This window comes from Scyliorhinus canicula, chromosome 16 (assembly GCF_902713615.1).
Source record: "Scyliorhinus canicula chromosome 16, sScyCan1.1, whole genome shotgun sequence".
Classification (NCBI taxonomy): Eukaryota; Metazoa; Chordata; class Chondrichthyes; order Carcharhiniformes; family Scyliorhinidae; genus Scyliorhinus; species Scyliorhinus canicula.
In genome coordinates, this window is record NC_052161.1 from 41,640,873 (window position 1) to 41,660,564 (window position 19,692).

The 19,692-nt window shown below is 45.7% G+C and overlaps 1 protein-coding gene across 1 annotated transcript in view; it reads left to right on the forward strand.

Annotated features, from left to right (window-relative positions):
• ptprea (protein tyrosine phosphatase receptor type Ea) overlaps positions 1 to 19,692 on the forward strand; it is a 355,232-nt gene that overhangs the window by 7,402 nt on the left and 328,138 nt on the right. The gene's annotated exons all lie outside the window — the stretch shown is intronic.

Below are 19,692 nucleotides of genomic sequence, written 5' to 3' on the forward strand. Positions count from 1 at the left end.
ATGTGCAACCACTTTGTTCCCAGTTCAGCATGGATGTAAAGATATTGTACTGCCAGATTTTGCCAAATGTGTGCAAATTGGCAGAAACTCATAGCAAGGAAGAATAATCCATGACTTTCAAATTGCTGCAAGTTATTGGGTGATTTGCCCCATTAGCTTCCCGAAAATGATATCTCATGCTTCACCCTCCATGATTTGCTGACATTGCTTCATTTGTATGTTAATTACACATTAAACTTGCTGCAAAGTTAAATCTAGCAATTAGCAGCATAAGTATCCTTTTAATTATTTCATGGTTGTTACTGACTGCCGATCAACCTTTCTTGCCCAGAAAGTAAACAATTACAAATGTGGAATCTCATTCCTTCAGGTTGTAATTTTTTTTTGGGAGATTTGAAAAGCATAACTATGCCGGATCAGGGGATATTGCGATGTGTCTTGTTAGTTAAACTTATTTGGTGGGCTTGGGTTGAAAAATGTTTGCTCACAACTTTTCTGGAGGTGTGAACTGATCGTGGTTCCACAGGAAAATAGGAAATCTGCCTTGGTGCACAATAGCAAAATTGTTTATTTTGGTACAAACTCTTCATCTCTTTTTCTTCTCGTTCAAGTCTTTTTTTCCATCTCTTTTTCTCCTTAGGCCACAAGATATAGGAGCAGATTTAGGTCACTTGGCCCATTGAGTCTGCTCCGCCATTCAATCATGGCTGATATTTCTCATCCCCATTAACATAGAACATAGAACAGTACAGCACAGAACAGGCCCTTCGGCCCTCAATGTTGTGCCGAGCCATGATCACCCTACTCAAACCCACGTATCCACCCTATACCCGTAACCCAACAACCCCCCCTCTTAACCTTACTTTTATTAGGACACTACGGGCAATTTAGCATGGCCAATCCACCTAACCCGCACATCTTTGGACTGTGGGAGGAAACCGGAGCACCCGGAGGAAACCCAAGCACACAGGGGGAGGACGTGCAGACTCCACACAGACAGTGACCCAGCCGGGAATCGAACCTGGGACCCTGGAGCTGTGAAGCATTTATGCTAACCACCATGCTACCCTGCTGCCCCTGGGCCATTCTCCTGTCTTCTCCCCATAAGCCCTGATCCCTTTATTAATCAAGAACCTATCTATCTCTATAAGATATAGGAGCAGAATTAGGCCTTCTGACATGATTTGACATTCAAATCACCCATAGGAGCAGAATTAGGCCTTCTGACTTGATTTGACATTCAAATCACCCATAGGAGCAGAATTAAGCCTTCTGACTTGATTTGACATTCAAATCACCCATAGGAGCAGAATTAAGCCTTCTGACTTGATTTGACATTCAAATCACTCATCCTAATTTACCCTTCTGTTTATTCCTTTCTTTTTTTTTCAAACTTTGTCTCATTGTTAAAAGGGATGAACTTATTTGCCTCTATGCCAATCAATGTCCCAGGATGCCATGTTGCTGTTGTGGGGCCATTATCAGGTCACACTTCCAATAACTTTCTGGGTGAAAGTTTTTTAAACCTAAGCACACATGAATACATCTTAACTGATAGAGTATGCTGCAAGATGCATAGTTGAGCAAAATCTGGCCCAATATTTATTCTTGGGCTTAACTCTCAAGGCCCAGTATAGTTACATACAAATTAAGAGCAGGAGTAGACAGCACTACACCCCATCACTCTGAAGCTCCCCACTGAAGTGGAGCTAACCTACCGGACAAACGGGAAACTGTTCAACCTCCAACCTCCCTGGGCCAGAACCAAGACCACCCCAACCTCTGTCATTGAGCTGCATGATGTCTGTGTGCGCACATTCAGTGTCCAAGCTACAAACCGTTGTCGACACATTCACCAAGGCATATGAAAGCATGGGCCTCAGACTAAACATCTCGAAAACAAAGATTCTCTACCAACCCACTCTTGACACACACAACTATCCCCCAACCATCAAGATCCACAGTGAGCCCTTGGAAAATGTGGATCATTTCCCATATCTCGGAAGCCTCCTCTCGGTGCTAGTAGACATTGATGACAAAATCCAACATCGACTCCAATCCAGCAGTGCAGTCTTCGGCCTGGGAAACGGTGTATTCGGACCTAGACCTCAAACCCAGCACCAAGCTCATGGTCTACAGAGCAGCCGTACATGGATGATGTACAGCAGACACCTCAAATCCTTGAAGAGATATCACCAACACTTCCTCAACAAAATCTTGCAAATCCACTGGTAGGATAGGCGTATCATCCTGAGCGTCCTCTCCCAGGCCAATATCCCCAATATCGAGGCACTGGTCATGCTCGACCAGCTGCGAGGGGCACATTGCTGGCATGCCTCCCAAAACAAGTGCTCTACTCCGAGCTCCGCAAAGGTATGCGATCACTCGGAGTGCAGAGGAAACGCTACAAGGACACTCTGAAAGCCTCCCCTAAATAAATGCAACCCATCGACATATGGGAATCACATGCCTTAGAACACAAACTGCCGAAAAAGCATCCGCGAAAGTGTTAATCATATCGAGCGTTGTAGGGTAGAGCCTGTGGTGGCCAAGCATGAACAGTGGAAAGAGAGTGCAGAATCCAGAGTGTCCCACCCAGTCACCAAATCAAGCACCACCTGCCAAACCTGTGGCAGAGCCTGCCGATCCAGGATCTGACTATTCAGCCACTGCATAACCCACCTCACCAGAGTAGGAGCAAGTCATCCTCGATGCTGAGGGACTGCCCAAGAAAAAGAGAGAGTAGGCTGTAAGATGCATAATCCAGCACAACCTGGCTCAATATGTATTCTTTGATTGAACTCTCAAGGCCCGGAATAGTTACATACAAAATAGGAGCAGGAGTAAGTCCTTCAAGCCTGCTCTCCATTCAGTAAAATCATTGTTGATCTTCTACCTGAACTACACTGAACTAAACTGGAGAGGCATAAATATCCTGGCCACGAGGTTTGCTAGTGTCACACAGGAGGGTTTAAACTAGTATGGCAGGGGGGTGGGCACCGGAGCAATAGGTCAGAAGGTGAAAGCATTGAGGGAGAACTAGGGAATAGGGCCAGAATGGCTCTGAGGCAGAGCAGACAGGAAGATGTTGCTGAGTACAGCGGGTCTGGTGGCCTGAAGTGCATATGTTTTAATGCAAGAAGTATTACGGGTGAGGCAGATGAACTTAGAGCTTGGATTAGTACTTGGAACTATGATGTTGTTGCCATTACAGAGACCTGATTCAGGGAAGGACAGAATTGGCAGCTAAATGTTCCAGGATTTAGATGTTTCAGGCGGGATAGAGGGGGATGTAAAAGGGGTGGCCGAGTTGCGCTACTGGTTAGGGAGAATATCACAGCTGTACTACGGGAGGACACCTCAGAGGGCAGTGAGGCTATATGGGTAGAGATCAGGAATAAGAAGGGTGCGGTCACAATGTTGGGGGTTCACTCCAGGCCTCCCAACAGCGAGCTGGAGATAGAGGAGCAGATAGGTAGACAGATTTTGAAGAAGAGTAAAAACAACAGGGTTGTTGTGATGGGAGACTTCAACTTCCCCAATATTAACTGGGACTCACTTAGTGCTAGGGGCTTAGATGGGGCAGAGTTTGTAAGGAGCATCCAGGAAGGCTTCTTAAAACAATATGTAGACAGTCCAACTAGGGAAGGGGCTGTACTGGACCTGGTATTGGGGAATGAGCCTGGCCAGGTGGTAGAGATTTCAGTAGGTGAGCATTTCGGGAACAGTGACCACAATTCAGTAAGTTTTAAAGTGCTGGTGGACAAGGATAAGAGTGGTCCTAGGGTGAATGTGCTAAATTGAGGGAAGGCTAATTATAACAATATTAGGCAGGAACTGAAGAACCTAGATTGGGGGCGGATGTTTGAGGGTAAATCAACATCTGACATGTGCGAGGCTTTCAAGTGTCAGTTGAAAGGAATTCAGGACCGGCATGTTCCTGTGAGGAAGAAGGATAAATACGGCAAATTTCAGGAACCTTGGATAACGAGAGATATTGTAGGCCTTGTCAAAAAGAAAAAGGAGGCCTTTGTCAGGGCTAGAAGGCTGGGAACAGACAAAGCATGTGTGGAATATAAGGAAAGTAGGAAGGAACTTAAAAAAGGAGTCAGGAGGGCTAGAAGGGGTCACGAAAAGTCATTGGCAAATAGGGTTAAGGAAAATCCCAAGGCTTTTTAAACGTACATAAAAAGCAAGAGGGTAGCCAGGGAAAGGGTTGGCCCACTGAAGGATAGGCAAGGGAACCTATGTGTGGAGCCAGAGGAAATGGGCGAGGCACTAGATAAATACTTTGCATCAATATTCAGCAAAGCGAAGGAATTGGTGGATGTTGAGTCTGGAGAAGGGTGTTTAGATAGCCTGGGTCACATTGAGATCCAAAAAGACAAGGTGTTGGGCGTCTTGAAAAATATTAAGGTAGATAAGTCCCCAGGGCTTAATGGGATCTACCCCAGAATACTGAAGGAGGCTAGAGAGGAAATTGCTGAGGCCTTGACAAAAATCTTTGGATCCTCACTGTCTTTAGGTGATGTACTGGAGGACTGGAGAATAGCCAATGTTGTTCCTTTGTTTAAGAAGGGTAGCAAGGATAATCCATGGATATACAGGCCTTACGTCAGTGGTAGGGAAATTACTGAGAGAATTCTTCGAGACAGGATCTACTCCCATTTGGAAGCAAATGGACGTATTAGTGAGAGGCAGCATGGTTTTGTGAAGGGGAGGTCGTGTCTCACTAACTTGAGCGAATTTATCGAAGAGGTCACAAAGATGATTGATGCAGGTAGGGCAGTGGGTGTTGTCTATATGGACTTTAGTAAGGCCTTTGACAAGGTCCCTCATGGTTGACTGGTACAAAAGGTGAAGTCACACGGGATCAGGGGTGAGCTGGCAAGATGGATACAGAACTGGCTAGGTCATAGAAGGCAAGAGTAGCAATGGAAGGGTTTCTAATTGGAGGGCTGTGACTAGTGGTGTTCCGCAGGGATCAGTGCTGGACCTTTGCTGTTCGTAGTATATATAAATGATTTGGAGGAAAATGTAACTGGTCTGATTAGTAAGTTTGTAGACGACACAAAGGTTTGTGGATTTGCAGATGGCGATGAGGACTGTCAGAGGATACAGCAGGATTTAGATCATTTGGAGACTTGGGCAGAGAGATGGCAGATGGAGTTTAATCCGGACAAATGTGAGGTAATGCATTTTGGAAGGTCTAATGCAGGTAGGGAATATACAGTGAATGGTAGAACCCTCAAGAATATTGAAAGTCAGAGAGATCTAGGTGTACAGGTCCACAGGTCACTGAAAGGGGCAGCACAGGTGGAGAAGGTAGTCAAGAAGGCATACGGCATGCTTGCCTTCATTGGCCGGGGCATTGAGTATAAGAATTGGCAAGTCATGTTGAGCTGTATAGAACCTTAGTTAGGCCACACTTGGAGTATAGTGTTCAATGCTGGTTGCCACACTACCAGAAGGATGTTGAGGCTTTAGCGAGGGCGCAGAAGAGATTTACCAGGATGTTGCCTGGTATGGAGGGCATTAGCTATGAGGAGAGGTTGAATAAACTTGGTTTGTTCTCACTGGAAAAAAGAAGGTTGAGGGGCGACCTGATAGAGGTCTACAAAATTATGAGGGGCATAAACAGAGTGGATAGTCAGAGGATTTTACCCAGGGTAGAGGGGTCAATTACTAGGGGGCATAGCTTTAAGGTGCGAGGGGCAAGGTTTAGAGTAGATGTACGAGGCAAGTTTCTTTACACAGAGGGTAGTAGGTGCCTGGAACTCGCTGCCGGAGGAGGTGGTGGAAGCAGAGACGATAGTGACATTTAAGGGGCACCTTGACAAATACATGAATAGGATGGGAATAGAGGGATACGGACCCAGGAAGTGTAGAAGATTGTAGGGTAGTCGGGCAGCATGGTCGGCCCGGGCTTGGAGGGCCGAAGGGCCTATTCCTGTGCTGTACTTTTCTTTGTTCTTTGTTCTTTGTACACCTTCCTGCACTACCTCCATAATCTTTAGTTCCTTTAATATCCACAATCTCTCTCTCTCTCTCTTGAATCTATCTAACGACTAAGCATCCAACACTTCATGGGGTAGAGAATTATAAAAATTCACAGCTCTTTGAGTGAAGAAGTTGTCAAACCTTTTATTCTGACACTGTGACTCCTTGTTCTCAACTTTGGGAGTCCTCTACTTTCGGAACAAACTTCCCACATCTGCCCTGTCAAACATCTAAAGAAAATTTTGATGTTTCAATGAGATCACCTTGGCAGCAGACTGGGCTGGCTGGTGACAGGCAACAACGAGGATGGAGTGGCAGTGGTGGGAGGAGAGATGCTGTCATCCTGAAAGACAACAGGTTCGTGCTTCACGGAGCCACTGTCATTGGAACAGGTCAGTCAGTGGCTCAGCCATCCCAGCAGTATGTTGGAGGAGAGAATGCCAGTCCGCTGTGAGATACTGGTCATGCGGAGCTTGCATGACCACAGCTCGAGTTTCCAGCCTCTGCCCATGTCACACTAGAAGTTAATGTTGTTCCATGGCTTGTCCATAAGTATGTAAACAGAGTTGCCCAACACTTCCAATGTTGCAAAGAATGGGCTTCAAGCTCTGCATCATGGTGACACTGGATTCCTCCATGCTCCTTGACAGTGACTGCAGGCTATCTACCAGACTTGCCAGTGTGCCAGGTGTTTCTGTGAATCGCCAGCAGCTTTTTATTTGTAAGTAGCCTTATTGAAATCTTCATCTGAGTCCTCTAAAACAGAGCACACGTGCAGCCTAGCTCTCCGGTGCTCCAAGACCTGCACAATCTTTGTCTGCAGGTTCTGGTCATGGGTCACTCATGTCTGGTGTTTGACCACGTGGAGATCGCACCCATAAGCTTTCAGTAACTGAGTTCGGGGTTGTGAATGTGACAGTGTTTCTTCATCATCAATGTCTTCCTGTGCCTTCACCTTTTTCTTTTCCACAACTGCATGACCAGGTTTCAATCCTTAGATAACCCACGAGAGAGGTGCAAGTTGTGGTGAGGGAAAGAGAATTGCTGCCATTTACTGCTTGTCCTTCATTGTTCTATCTCTGATTTACAACTGGGAAGGGAAGATGGGGATTAGGTATGAAACTTCGATGATTTCAGCACTGCCGCTTCCACAGGCCTCTTCCTCAGTCATGGTGACAGTAATGATGAAAGAACTGTCTCCTCCATGGATATAAGGATGTTTTGGGCCACATCTACTGCATCTCGCTATGTGCCACCTTGTCCGACAAGAAAGGAGGGAGTGTGGTGCAATATGTTTTGGTGATGTTGTTGTCATGATTGAATAGCTGGCAATGTGTGCAGGGTTGTAGGATGACTGAAGTGGCTGCCTGTTGCCACTGCCTTCTTAGTGTCTGTCTGGATGTCTTCCTGCTCCCCAAGGGAAGAGGATCTCTCTTCTCCTGTGAACATCTGCCACCAAAGCTTCCAGTGCTGATTCAGAGAACATGACAGCAGGATCTTTGCTCTCAGGCTTGACGCTGCATTTTTAAGGTTCAATCTGGTCTCCAACCTCTCCTTTACTACATCCAGCCCCTGTCACGGTGGACAGAAAGCACGTTGTCTTTAAGAATTGCAGTTTAGCTTTTAAATAGCGCTAACCTCTTCAGAACTTGTTCCCTCTGCTGAGGCACGCAGCCACTTGTCAGCACATTGAGCAGCCCTCTGCATGCTCCAATCACAATAATTAGCAGGCAGCACTAAATTTGTATGCTGCCTGCATTACTTTGTACAGGCATGGGTTAATCGTGCATTACGATCCCTTCACCCGATTTCAGGCAGTATCCAACTTTGCTCCCACTGACACAGAAATACTGTGTGATTGCAAATCTACATGATCAGCTTTAAAATTTAGATGGCTACAAGTGTAACACCATAAACAATAGGGATTGGAAACACCACTGCTCTAAGAAAAGGGTTTTATTTAAAAGTACTACCAGTGCATGAATTAAAATTGAGGCTTGTCAATTTGTATCTACAGATTGAGAAAAACAGATTGGATGTTCTGAGGGTCAAAAAAGAGCCAAATATTTTTGTCCTCAAATTGTTAACAAAAGGATTCACTTCTTCTTTTGTGCACAGAATATTTCAAATGAGAGTTTTATTTTACTTTTCAAGCACATTCGCAATTCAGCGCCATTTTAATTGCTGTGTTTCCTGCGAGGTTGGATACATTATAACTAGTATACACTTGAGCTGCCAATTTGAATACACCTGTAAGTGCACAGCAGAGGCTCGTATTAACCTTCTAAGTACTGTATGCACTTACTGAGATCAATCCTACAAAAATTAGTCAATTCTTTATTTAAATACTTTATTTTAATTTTGTAAGGCTGAGGAAAGGATACCTCCAGGAGTGATTTCGCACAAAATAGGGATATGATATATTAAATAAACTTTATTACTAACACAGTGGGCAGCAAGGTAGCACGGTGGTTAGCATTGTTGCGTCACATTGCCGGGGTCCAAGGTTTGATTCCCGGCTTGGGTCACTGTCTGCACATTCTCCCTGTGTCTGCTGTGGGTTTCCTCCAGGCGCTCCGGTTTCCTCCCACAATTCCCAAAAGACGTGCTGTTGGGTGAATTGGACATCCTGAATTCTCCCTCAGTGTACATGAACAGGCACCGTAGTGTGACAACTTGGAGATTTTCACAGCAACTTCATTGCTGTGATAATGTAAGCCTACTTGTGACGATAATAATAAAGCTGATTATTATTAATATAGTATCTTTAATATTACAGAAGAAAAATAGCTTACAGTTACCCTTTAAACAATGTTAATAGTGGCAAAATAATCCTTAACTGCTATCTTTATTCCCACTCAAACAACAAAATAAATCTCAGCTCACTACTTGTGACACTAAAGATTATTATTATTAAATGCAATTAGCACTCAGGAATACGTGCTATACAGAGATGTCGGGATACTCTGAGAAAAATAGATCTTTTGATACCTCTTTAAAGAAAAGACCTGAATCCTGTCAGGACCAAGCAGAAATTCTGGCTGTATTTCTTTTGAAATACTTCTCACCTTGTTTCAGTTTACCTTGCAGTCACACAATCCTGAATAAGTTGGAAATAAACTGCTAATCTATCTAGAGACATATCTTTAACTGAACTGCAGTGAAAGAAGATGCTTGACTTCTGCTGATATCTCACAACTAAAACTGCTTTTGGATTTAGGTTTATTGTCATGTTTACTGAGGTACAGTGAAAAGTATTGTCCTGCGTACAATCTAGACAGATCAATCCATACACGAAAAAACATACGATAAAGATACAAGGTAAATACACAGATATCAGTGAAGCATATGAAGGAGTGTAATACTATCAGTAGAGATATGTGGAGAGATCAGTTCAGTTCATAAGAGGGTCATTTAGGAGTCAGGTAACAGCAGCAAAGAAGCTGCTTTTGAACCTGTTAGTGCGTGTCCTCAGACTTTGTATCTCCTGCCCAATGGACGAGGTTGGAAGAGAGAATAACCCGGGTCATGCTGCCCGCTTTCCCAAGGCAGTGGGTGTAGACAGAGTCAGTGGATGGGAGGCGGGTTCGCGTGATGGGCAGGGCTGTGTTCACAACTCTCTATAGTTTCTTATGGTCTTTTGCTGAGCAGTTGGCATACCAGGCTGTGGTGCAGCCAGACAGGATTCTTTCTATGGAGTATCTGACTCTACAATGTGGACATGCTGAATTTCCTCAGTTTCCTGAGAAAGCATAGGTGCTGTTGCGCTTTCTTGGTTGTAGCGTGGACGTGGGTGGACCAGAACAGATCGTTGGTGATGTGCACACAGAGGAATTTGAAGCTGTCAACCATCGCCACCTCAGCACCATTGTTGCAGACAGGGGTGCGGACGATACTTCGCTTCCTTAAGTTAATGACTAGCTCCTTAGTTTTGGTGATGTTACACCATGCCACTAGGTTCTCTACCTGCTTCCTATACTCTGACTCATCATTGTAAGAGATCCGACCCACTACGGCCGTGTCATGAGCAAACTTGCATGTGGAGTTGGAGTTAAATTCTGCCACACAGTCACGTGTACATATGGAGTATAGTAGGGGGCTAAGTATGCAGCCTTGAGGGGCCCTGGTATTGAGGACTATCATGGATGAGGTGTTGTTGTTTATCTCTGCTGATTGTGGCCCATGGGTCAGGAAGTCGAGGATCCAGTTGTAGAGGGAGGAGCCAAGTCCCAGGTTTTGAAGTTTTGGTAAGAGCTTGGCTGGGATTATGGTGTTGAAGGTGGAGATGTAGTCAATGAATATAGGAGTCCTTGTTGTCAAGATGCTCCATGGATGAGTATAGACCTAGAGAGATCACGTCTGCTGTGGACCGGTTCTGGCGGTATGCAAATTGCAGTGGGCCAAGGCATTCTGGGAGTCTGGAGTTGATGTGTCTCATGACCAACCTCTCGAAGCACTTTATAATGATAAATGTCAAGGCCACCCGACGGTAGTCATTGAATCATGCTGCCTGGTTCTTCTTTGGCACTGGTAGGATGGTGATCTTCTTGAAGCAGGTGGGAAGCTCGGAACAGATTAGTGAGAGGTTGAAGATGTCCAAGAACACACCCGCCAATTGGTCCATGCAGGATCTGTGTGCATGAACAGGGACTCTATCAGGACTTGTTGCTTTCTGAGGGTCACTTTAAAAGAGGTCAATTTGACTTTAGAAGCTGTGACGGTAGGTATGGTTGAGTCCAGGGCTGCTGGAGCAGTTGACAATGGTTTGTTGGTATCCTGCTCAAAACAAACATAGAATGCATTGAGTTCACTGGGGAGGGTGCGCTGCTGCCGGAGATTCTACACGGCTTTACTTTGTAGCCCATTATGTTGTTTAAGCCTTGCCACAACCGACAAGAGTCCGTGTCGTTAGTCTGTGACTCTAGCTGAGTCTGGTATTGTCTCTTGGCATCCCAGATGGCTTTGCGGAGGTCGTATCTTGATATCTTGTATGGGTCAGGATCGCCTTTCTTGAATGCCTCAGACCTGGCCTTCAGTAGGGAGTGAATCTCCCAATTAATCCATGGTTTCCGGTTGGGGAATGTTTGTACTACCTTCTTTGGCACGCAACCTTCGACACACTTGCTGATGAAGTCTGTGATGGTGGTGACATACCTGTTTAGGTTGGCCGGGGAGTTCTTAAAATGAGCCAGTCTACTAACTCCAAGCAGTCGCGTGGGAGCTCTTCTGTTGCCTTGGCCGTCTTAACCGGATTCTCCTGCTTAAATTTCTGCTTGTATGCCGGGAGAAGGAGCATCGTTATGGAAAGAATACCGTTTTCTGAAAAATGCCTGATACCTTAGTTCTTCCTGTTAATCAAATCACCTTTCAAGCTGAAATCTATTTATTTGAAATAACACTCCAGTGGCCCAAGCTTTTTACGATATCTTAATTGCACCTCTCGCTCCAAAACATTTCAAAGCAGGATTCTTTAAAAATACTGCTAAAGACTTGCACTAACCCAGGCTTTTAACCTTTAATGCGCCAAATACCTATAATACAATATATCTGAAATTCCTTCATTTATCACATATATCTCGTACCATAAGATCCATTTGGGTTGGATGCATAAGATAGTGTATGGTGTCAGCGGTTGCTCAGCTGGTAGCTGGCTTCCTTATCATTCAGAAAGCTGTGGGTTCAACTTCCACTTTAAGACTTCCTTTATTGAGCAAAAAAAGTTCATGCACCAGTGAAGCACAGAAATTTTTTTTTGCTGTCGGAGGGGTGCCTTTGGGTGAAATATTAAGCTGAGGCCTCTTCTCCACAAGGTGGACAGAAATGGCCCCATAGTACTCTGGCAAAAAAAAACAGCAGTTATCCTTGGTGGTCCTGAGTAACCTTCAATCAACATCAGAAACAGAAAGGCATTTGGGCATTATTACATTGCTGTTTGTGGGTGCTTACTGACTGCAAATCGGCTGCCACATCTCCTGCATCACAACAATGCGCTAAGCATTTTTTTATAGCCAGATTCACAGTTCCAAAAATACGCTGCACTATTTCATGGAATTCTCAATCATTTTCTCTGTGAAAGTGCCTTCCAGTTCCCTCTTGAATTTGTCCCTCCATGAGACCTGCCTCCTCGTTCTCTCAATCCTTTTTATCATTGAAATCTGTCTGCTTGCTTTAGAGTTTATTATTGTTGGAGAAATTAAGCTTTAATATCTCTAGAGCCGTTCGAATTTTGAATACCTCAAAAGGTCTTCTTTCTAAAAATGAGCATTCCAGTTTCTATTGTTCCTCATCGCAGCTCAGGTGTCTAGTTGACTGCATCCATTTATTTACCATTTACTGTAACCTCACCTGTAGAAGGATGTTTGTGGTATGGTGCCGCATTTGTGCTCAAGTTCTCAGAGTAAGTTCCCACGAGCTGCTTATGGTTCCAGGATCTACTGTTTTGCCACTCTGGCTACACAACTCAAGTTTCTGTTTGCGTTATTTATTGTTACCCACACAACGCTGATGGCTTTGATGAGGTACTCAGAGTTATCGTCAGATCCTTCTCCTTATGCTTATCTTGCAGACTAATGCATGCTAATTTACAACGCCATTAATCATTCTTCTGTTTACTTTGCATTTATCCAATTACTTGTGGAATTAGTTTTATTCATCCCCTGTATTTGCTATTCCCTTTATATAGTGTGATCTTTTTCCTGTAAAGTAATATGATGTTACCTTGGTCTGAATTCACCTGCCGCAAGTTCGCCACACACGTGACGTGGACCATGTAAAGGTCCATTGACCTCAGGTGGGAATTTCCGGTCTCCAGGCATGCGGCCAGAGAATCCTGCTCCTTATTTCATGTTTTCCGAGTTGGAATATGAATCCCACCTCAAGGATACCTTCTAATGTGTTACCGAATACAGGTTGAGAACCCCTTATCCAAAATTCCGAATACTGAAACATTCCAAAATCAGCACTTGTGCGCCACACGTGCGCAGTTCATAACGTGGGCTGAACATCGCAGTTCCCAACAAATGCTGAATATGCACAGTTTCCAACATCTTGTACATGCACAGTTCCCAACGCATACTGCACGTGCGCAGTTCTTAACGTGGGCTGCACATCGCAGTTCCCAACACATGCTGAATATGCACAGTTTCCAACATCTTGTACATGCACAGTTCCCAACGCGTACTGCACATGCGCAGTTCCCAATGCTCCGCACATGCGCAGTTCCCAATGCACCCTGCACAGTATATTCCAAAATCTGAAAAATTCCAAAACCCGATACACACTCAGCCCCAAACACTTCGAATAAGGGACTTTCAACCTGTATACATCTCAGACTCACTGGCTTAACATGCGTTATTGTCCTGTTCCTCATTTATAAACTGGTATTACTCTCACCCTACCCTATTGGTCAGGCAGCTCTGCAGATTGGATCTATTTGCACCATTTAACTAGAAACTTCGAGTTACCTCTGTTGAAATTATCAGTTGCAGGAGCACTTTTTGCTGTTCTTTGCATGTGGCATCTCAGCTAAAGTTAACACATACACCAATTCGGGGAACAAGTTAAAACGGAAGGGGAAATCATATAACATACCTCACGAAGAGGCATGTATTAGGAATATAACATTTTGTACTCTTACATGCACAAAATCTAATTATGTTTTTCAAAGGAAACATACTGTAGGTGTTAGAAATGTGAAATAATAACAGTCTTGTAAATACACGTCGGAACTGTCAGTATCTGGAAAGATTGGTTCCTGTTTCTGAACTTTTGTGTTGAACCCCACCTAATACGGTATCCTGTCTTTTCAGATACTTAGTAGATGTTCTGTGAATTTACCAAATCTTTTACTTTTATTAACATTTTCCTGAACCCTTTTGCATGTGCTTTAGGATTAAATTAGGATCTATGATTATCTGATCCTAAAAGAGCTGGTATGTCTTTAAAGTTTTCTGGAGATCTTTTTGAATCGGTAAATTCAGGTTAGCCAGATTGATGATAGGCACAATTTGTATGAGTTAAAAAAAGTATTCCAAGTATTCCAAAAGTACTCGTGCTTCACGGTAGCACAGTGGTTAGCACTGTTGCTTCACAGTGCCAGGGTCCCAGGTTCGATTCCCGGCTTGAATCACTGACTGTGCGGAGTCTGCGCGTTCTGCCCGTGTCTGCATGGGTTTCCTCCGGGCGCTCTGGTTTCCTGCCACAAGTCCCGAAAGACTTGCTGTTAGGTGAATTGGACATCTTGAATTCTCCCTCAGCATACCTGAACAGGCGCTGGAGTGTGACGACTTGGGGATTTTCACAGTAACTTCATTGCAGTGTTAATGTAAGCCTACTTGTGACAATAATAAAGATTATTGTTATTATCTTGTCACAAGTAGGCTTACAGTGTGTGCATTGGCAACCTGTCTTGTTAATTGAGAGGGTTTTAATGTTCCATCTCACCCCTTTTCCACACGTCTATGATGTCAAATGACTAGGTCAGCTTCTGACTAGGAAGAAGTTATTGCGACCAGGTTCTTATCATTCAGAGTCAGAATGAAGTTGACTTCCAGCACAATTTGAAAACCAGGGCAGTGCGAATAGATGAATGTTCCATCACATGACATGTGATGGTATAGGTTATTGCTCAAGGTACCACAGGTTATTGAGTGCAGTCGTTTTCAAATGCTTTGTTCCCGAGACTTACTTCTGCCAACTGGCAGATCTTCAGGACTCGCCTTATTCCGAATGCTTCGTGCAGAAAGATACAAAGCCTTTAGGCCTGCCTTTTTACCATTTTTAATCATCCCGACTTTTCTTTGTACTGTGGCCCTATTTGCATCTTGCCTTTGATTACCCTGTCTACTGTTTTCGCATTTTACTGTTCTTTCTTTAGTTTCTGTCCTTGTTCCTCCTAGCAATGTCTCTCTGCTTAGGTTCCCAATCCCCTGCCATTCTATTTGGGATGGCGGACATGTTGAACTCTCTCCCACAAACTAATATTCAAGCTGAGGGTTAACAGAAAATTTCCAAACTGAAACGGATAGCTTTAGTTTAGTGAGTGTTTGAAGGATTATAAAACAAAAGATAAAATCCAGACCCATAATGATCTCATTAAATGGCAGAGCAGATATGAGGAAGAATAATTTATTTCTGTTCTTGGATTGCAATTTTCCTAATCATGGGCTGAGCAGATTTTCAAATTATCACACAACCTGTATATGTTTTCTATTAAAGTTAATTCTTCCATCCTCTATTCAGAAATGTAGGGTGCGATCTAACTAAAAGAAAAATTACTCAGTTCTGGGCGAGACTAGTGGGGTTGCCAGGAATCACGCCACTATTTAATAGCTCTGTTTTTTTGTGTCCTGGTGGGGAATATACCTCCCCCCCCCCATATCCCTGAGACTACACTCAGCGTCATTTTCTGCACTAAGGTGCTCCGATGAGTAGGGCTTCTCACTGTAGGAAGAGATCGGGCATCATTTTTAAATGGTGTCCCAATCTCTTGAGCCCCCTGATGTGATACCTGGACCCCACCAACTCACCTATAAAGTGGTCCTGGGGTACACCCGCACCCACCCCACACGGGAGAGGCACAGCAGGGGCCGATCCCCGGCGTGGGCAAATTGCCAACCTGGCCCAGTGGCAGTGCCAGCCTAACACCCTTGCAGTGCCCTGCCAACCTCATCCTGCCACCTTGGCACCCTGCCAGTGCCAGCCTGGTGTCCAGGTGGCAGTGCCAGGGTGCCATTCTGCCCAGAGGCCGACCATCCAAGGGCCTCAGAGACACCCCTGTACCATTCCGCCTGGTCCCTATTTGTGGGGACCAGTACTGAACAGCACTCAGCGGAGCCAGTGGTTGCCGGGTGGCTTATTGACCTGGACAGCATGGAAAAGTGGGTTCTTAAACTCACTTAGCTGTGCGAGACTGGATCCTACCCATTATGGGCAATATTCAGATCACAACATCTCGCGAGATCTGGCTGGACCTCGCGAGGTGTAATGGCTGCTGCGAATCCCAGGGGAGGCCTCTTCCGGGAGCTACTGACCGCGTCCCGCTCTGATTCCGGCCCATAAAACTAAATTTGAAGGGAACGGGAACGAGTTGTCATCCTTTTGTTGACACCATTATTCTTTCAGTAATGACAGGGCTGGATTCTCCGTAGGCGGGATCCTCCATTTTACCAGTAGTGCACACGCCCGTGGATTTCCCAAAGGCGTTGGGTACCCACAATGGGAAACGACATTGGTCGGCTGGTGGGACGGAGAATCCCACCCCCGCACCAGAAGACGGGTGCAGCGGGATGGAGAATCCTGCCCACAGTCTCGGTCCTGAACTAGAATTCCACCCACAACTCGACTCCCAGTAAATGCTAAGGATAATTCAAATATCCTATCCAAGCTGAAATTTCCGGTTAAATATCAGCCAGTGTTTGGGATGGTATCCCACTGCTCGTGCGTCTTCAGGATAGCGCCATGGGATCACATATGACAGAATGACAGGGTGGATTTGTGACAGGATTTAAACCCAAAATCCTACAACGATTACTTTTCAAACAATGTTGTCGGCTGTGTAAAAACACAACAGTTAAAATTCCGGCTTATCATGAGGTATTTACAAAACAAAATCCTTCAACATAAACTTTACATTAAATTCTCTCTTGAGACCTGAGCAGTAGAGCAGTGTGATCCTATGACAGGAAACAAGAAGGACCCGAAAATCCGGTGCTGAGACCGTGACCTTTAGCTCTATGACCCTTCTGATATCTACCCGCGACCTGCACTTTGAAAAACCCTGATCTAATGTGTTTGTAGGACTATGTGACATCTGGGGCGGGATTCTCTCTCCCCCCCCCCCCCCCCCCCCCCGGGGGTCAGAGAATCGCCCGGGGCCGGCGTCAATCCCGCCCCTGCCGTGTCCCGAATTCTCTGCCCACAGAAATTCGGCGGGGCGGGAATTGTGCTATACCGGTCGGCGGGCCACCCGCAGCGATTCTCCGGCCCGCGATGGGCCGAAGTCCCGTCGCTGACAGGCCTCTCCCGCCGGCGTGGATTAAACCACCTACCTGACCGTCGGGACTGGCGGCGCGGGTGGGCTCCGGGGTCCTGGGGGGGGGGCGATCTGACCCCGGGGGGTGCCTCCACGGTGGCCTGGCCCGCGATCGGGGCCCACCGATTGGCGGGCGGGCCTGTGCCCTAGGGGCACTCTTTTTCTTCCGCCTTCGCCATGGTCTTCACCATGGCAGAGGCCGAAGAGATCCCCTCCCCTGCGCATGCGCCGGTATGACGTCAGAAGCCGCTGACGCTCCGGCACATGCACGGACTTACGCCGGCCGGCGAAGTCCTTTCGTGGGAACCACTCCGGCGCTGGCCTAGCCCCTCAATGTGAGGGCTTGGCCCCTAAAGGTGCGGAGAATTCCCCGCCCCGCCGGGTAGGGGAGGATCCAGGCCCTGGTCACGATGTGAGTGAAGCACTATCAATTTTGCGAAGATGAGAGTAGAATGTAATCGAGGCTTTATTACACTGAGATGTGTGGCTGCCTGCAGCAGCTGATGAAATGGCTGCTGTACGGAGAGCACTCATATTTATACTCTGCCTACTGGGCGGAGCCAGCAGGCAGGGATCTACCCCATACCTGTAGTACTGGGGCCTTACCGTTTCTCGGCAGCATACCCTCTGCTGGCGGGATTCTATAATCCTGCCGTTTGTCAATGAGATTTCCCAGTAAAGCCACCCAACGCGCTGGGAAACCCATGAGTGGGGTTGCGCTGCCAAGATGACAAGTGAATCGCCACAGCCAGAGAATTCCGGCCTATGTCTTTTTGAATGATCTACTGATCTGCCTATTTACCCACAATGATTGTCCAGCTTAAAGATCTGTGCTGGATCCTGCATTATTTAACATCTACTTTATTAGTGTCACAAGTAGGCTTACATTAACACTGCAATGAAGTTACTGTGAAAATCCCCTAGTCGTCACACTCCGGCGCCTGTTCATCTACACAGAGGGAGGACGTCTTTCAGGACGTGTGGGAGGAAACTGGAGCACCCGGTGGAAACTCACGCAGACACGGGGAGAACGTGCAGACTCCGCACAGACAGTGACGCAAGCCGGGAATCGAACCTGTGTCCCTGGTGCTGTGAAGCAACAGTGCTCTAGTGCCTTACCTGACACAAATTTGCCTAAATTAATCTGTGATGACATCACCTTTGCAACATAAGATGAAGGCCTCATCACCATAGAGACAAACTCTATTGACCCAAAGTTAATATTCTCAATGCTGGCAGCTCTGCGCCAATTCATCCAGAACCTTGACGACAGATTTTCAAATAAAATAAATGCATGGCAATTAACCACTTAATGTAACATTTTATCACCAAATTGAATCCTATCTAAAGTACTTGGATATAACGTATCATTCTGATTTTTAATTAAAACAATGTACTGGGTAAAAACTCGGGTCTGACGGCATTTGTGGAGACAGGAGCAGGGTTAACATTTTGGGTCCAATAGTGACCCTCCTGCCTTTTAAATCTCTTCTGGAAAAGGCTTGTTTAAAAAAATACAAAAACAAAGGTCAGGATGACAGTGATGGTCATATGCTGGCCAGTAAATTGCTGGCTCCTCAACATCGGATTTAGGGAGTACCCCAATGACGCACCGGAGAATCCCTCTCGGACGTTCCCAGCTGAGGGTTACCTAGCAATTGTTCCGAAGGGCTAACTTTCCCTGGGCAACATTTAAATACGTGCAGCAGGATAAAGGAGACACAGTTTAACACTTTGCTTGTGTGTGACTAACATCTCTTTTTCTGAAAACGTTGGCGGTGACTGCTGGAGAGTTGCAGAGCCCTTTATATTGTAGCCATTGTAGTGCCTGCTTATACATGGGCTTTTCTCCATCTAACTGCTTATGTCAAAGTGGTTCAAAAGGTGAGGCTGAGTAGGGATCGGTACGTGAGTTGAGTGATTCATGCCAGCAGGACTGGCCAAAAATGGACGGCCGCTCGGCCCATCGGGGCCCGGACCGGCGTGGCAGGAATCCCACCCCCGCCCGAAAAACGGCACCGGAGAATACGGCAGCCGGCGTCGGGGCGGGATTTGCGCTGCCCCCCCCCCCCGGGGATTCTCCGACCCAGCGGAGAGTCGGAGAATCCCGCCCCACAGATCTGAAACCTTCACTTTCTTTCCCTTTCCACAGATGCTACCAAACCTGCCAAGTATTCCTAGCATTTTTTGTTTTGCTTCCAATTTTCCTGCAATGTTGAACATCCATTTCACATGGGTATCATTATGATTGGGAAGATGGTTGCTAACTGGAAAATATCATGTCATTAATAGGGCCTGCTGGTAATAACAGTGGAAAATGGGAAGAGAACAATAGTTGACTGGATTTTCACAGTTCGATACATTGTGTTGAAATTTGCACATCAGCCTGTGGGCTGTGGGCTACAACTTCTTTGTTGCCTTCAAAGAAAGTAATTGCTCAATTATGTCACCTATGTAATGCTGCTAATCTCCCTATTTAGTCTGCCAGCTAATCGAATAAATTGCTCTCCAATTTTATTCTTGGGTTAAACCTGTCAATGAAGCGATTACACATGGAGCGAGTGGCACATGTAAAAAAGGTAGACAGTGGGAAAAACAGATGAAGGCTGCAAAGAGAGTGTGAATAATTTGCAACTAACTGAAAAGCTGTGACTGGGTTA